A 4,028-nucleotide genomic window follows, 5' to 3' on the forward strand; every position below is an offset into this window, starting at 1 on the left:
AGAGAAGTAGTCAGGGTGGAATAGCTTCAGGCTGGGGTAGGAGCTGAGTGGGGTGGAGAGCCAGTAGTCCTGAGAGCTGGATAACGAGGATATCAGGCAACAGAGGAGCAGGTAGCGGCGTGGGAATGGCAGGCAGGCAGGCAGGCAGGCAGGCAGCAGGAATAGACGAGATCTGGTCGAAGGAGAGACAGGTTACAAAACGTGGCAGGAACAATAATAATACTGAGAGAGTACAACTACACTGAGAGTGCTGTACGGCCAAGTTACCACTGGAAGTGTAGGAACGAACTGGCGCTGGAGAGGTGTCCAGCCCGGGTAGATATCTGCTGCTTGATTGGTGCCAATGAGCTGCAGCTTGATGTAACTGCTCTGGTGATAGAATGGCCACGCCCGCTGACCTAGAACCTCTGACTGCACAGCAGGGGGAGACAGACACAAAACAACACACACAGGGGAGAAAAGGGAAAGGAACACCAACAGGAACAGGACCAACAGAGCCGGACCGTAACAAGTGTGGATGATTAATTAACACCAGAAAGTTAAAACAGAGTTCAGAGGCCATTGAAATCATTCAACGAACTGTTCCATCCCATAGTATACTAAACATTACCATAATTCTAAATATTTCATAAATGTTACTTATCCCAAGTGTTCATTAAGTCCTCGTGACATTTATTCTCATAAGAAATCATATACAGTGGGGAGAACAAGTATTTGATACACTGCCGATTTTGCAGGTTTTCCTACTTACAAAGCATGTAGAGGTCTGTAATTTTTTATCATAGGTACACTTCAACTGTGAGAGACGGAATCTAAAACAAAAATCCAGAAAATCACATTGTATGATTTTTAAGTAATTAATTTGCATTTTATTGCATGACATAAGTATTTGATCACCTTCCAACCAGTAAGAATTCCGGCTCTCACAGACCTGTTAGTTTTTCTTTAAGAAGCCCTCCTGTTCTCCACTCATTACCTGTATTAACTGCACCTGTTTGAACTCGTTACCTGTATATAAAAGACACCTGTCCATACACTCAATCAAACAGACTCCAACCTCTCCACAATGGCCATGACCAGAGAGCTGTGTAAGGACATCAGAGATAAAATTGTAGACCTGCACAAGGCTGGGATGGGCTACAGGACAATAGGCAAGCAGCTTGGTGAGAAGGCAACAACTGTTGGCACAATTATTAGAAAATGGAAGAAGTTCAAGATGACGGTCAATCACCCTTGGTCTGGGGCTCCATGCAAGATCTCACCTCGTGGGGCATCAATGATCATGAGGAAGGTGAGGGATCAGCCCCGAACTACACGTCAGGACCTGTTCAATGACCTGAAGAGAGCTGAGACCACAGTCTCAAAGAAAACCATTAGTAACACACTACGCCGTCATGGATTAAAATCCTGCAGCGCAAGGTCCCCCTGCTCAAGCCAGCGCATGTCCAGGCCCATCTGAAGTTTGCCAATGACCATCTGGATGATCCGGAGGAGGAATGGGAGAAGGTCATGTGGTCTGATGAGACAAAAATAGAGCTTTTTGGTCTAAACTCCACTCGCCGTGTTTGGAGGAAGAAGAAGGATGAGTACAACCCCAAGAACACCATCCCAACCGTGAAGCATGGTGGTGGAAACATCATTCTTTGGGGATGCTTTTCTGCAAAGGGGACAGGACGACTGCACCGTATTGAGGGGAGGATGGATGGGGCCATGTATCGCGAGATCTTGGCCAACAACCTCCTTCCCTCAGTAAGAGCATTGAAGATGGGTCGTGGCTGGGTCTTCCAGCATGACAACGACCCGAAACACACAGCCAGGGCAACTAAGGAGTGGCTCCATAAGAAGCATCTCAAGGTCCTGGAGTGGCCTAGCCAGTCTCCAGACCTGAACCCAATAGAAAATCTTTGGAGGGAGCTGAAAGTCCGTATTGCCCAGCGACAGCCCCGAAACCTGAAGGATCTGGAGAAGGTCTGTATGGAGGAGTGGGCCAAAATCCCTGCTGCAGTGTGTGCAAACCTGGTCAAGACCTACAGGAAACGTATGATATCTGTAATTGCAAACAAAGGTTTCTGTACCAAATATTAAGTTCTGGTGTATCAAATACTTATGTCATGCAATAAAATGCAAATTAATTACTTAAAAATCATACAATGTGATTTTCTGGATTTTTGTTTTAGATTCCGTCTCTCACAGTTGAAGTGTACATATGATAAAAATTACAGACCTCTACATGCTTTGTAAGTAGGAAAACCTGCAAAATCGGCAGTGTATCAAATACTTGTTCTCCCCACTGTATATACCCTAAACTCAGTCAAATCCGAAAAACTCCATAAGATTCACTGTGTGTGCTCCTTTAAGACTTATCACCTCTGACCTGTTGAAAACCCCCTAAAATCAAAATAACAACCCTTTATAAACATCATACTAGGTGTGTTGTTTTTTATTTGAAAAACCCAATTGAAACACAACAACTAAAAATAGCCAGGCCACACTTAATTTGGTAGCTCACTTTTATGACCTAAATACTGCCTAACTCAACTAAACTGCTCCCCCTATCCCTGGGCAACATTCCAATGAGATAAGCAAATCTCTTTCTCCTGGAAGAGAAATTATACATTTTGTTAACCTTCAATTACCATCAGTAATCTAAAGATGGTAAGTACACACAAAACATGATACAGATATCCCCAGTCCTAACTCATCAATAATCGTTTGTATCAATCTAATTCCTCATAACTAATACATAAAACCACTCAAAATTCCTTGAGTATACAATGATTATGTTTAATTGATTACCCTTCAGATCATATACTCTTTAAATCTCACTATGATTATTGAACCCCTAAATCTGCTCCATGTGATCCCATATCAAATGATCCATTATCGTTTATTTTGATCAACACCTTAGGAAAATCTGTTTGCCCTTCTATTGTTCCTGTCACCCTTAATGTCATATTTCACTCATTTGCCAATATAGCCCTTACTTCATATAAGTAAGCAGTGATATTTTATTCCAGGCATCTATATAAAAAAAAAAATGTTTGATACGTTGTCTCGTACTGTCCCTTAACATATACTGTAGGGGATTTCCCTCAATCCTGAAAAAAAAGAAAAAAAAAAAGAAGAAAAATCCCCCCTCAGAACATATCAGATAACTCCACGTATCATTAAATTCACTAAACCTATAAATAACAAACCCATAACCACCTTCCGGTAATCTACTGATTTAAACCTGTTGCATGAATTTATTAAAATATAAACCTTTTGTTTAATAAATCCACTATTTGCATTGAACACATCTCTCAGTCTCTCTAGGTATTGACTAATAGTCTCACTGTCTCCCTGCTTACACTCGTGGACTTTGGAGAAGTCGACATGTCTGTGATAATATTCTCTCAGATTATCACAGAGTTGTGCCAATTTATCTCCATAAGCCCCTCCTTCTGCCCACTCTAGAACCCCTGTATTCAGCTTAAAGCTGGCGGTCAGCCCTTCCATATCTCTTCTGAACTGGTGTACCCCCGTCTTAGGGTGGGGTATCCCTTCCACTGCTCTCACTACATCTCTCTGCTTCGTTTACTAAATCCTGGCATTAGTCAATTCTATCCACACACCACCAAAAACGAATAACATATTTGCATACACATAACTAGAAAGCATGAATTTAATACCATTCCTGCTTAAACAATGCAATTAAACATTTATCATCACCCAATTTCTATAATTTTTTTATAATTTTTTTACACAGGAAACCCTGTACAATCTATTATGCTGACTTTTCATCTAACATTACTTTTCAACATTTCTCAAATCTAATTACCTCTGTTATCAACTAGATTATAGCCACCTCTTATGAAACCCCCAATCTGTCATTGTTTAGAATACAGCAGATATACAGTGGGGAGAACAAGTATTTGATACACTGCAAATGAATTACTTAAAAATCTGGATTTTTGTTTTAGATTCCGTCTCTCACAGTTGAAGTGTACCTATGATAAAAATTACAGACCTCTACATGCTTTATAAGT

This window comes from Coregonus lavaretus, assembly GCF_964263955.1.
Source record: "Coregonus lavaretus genome assembly, contig: HAP1_SCAFFOLD_558, whole genome shotgun sequence".
NCBI classification, from domain to species: Eukaryota; Metazoa; Chordata; class Actinopteri; order Salmoniformes; family Salmonidae; genus Coregonus; species Coregonus lavaretus.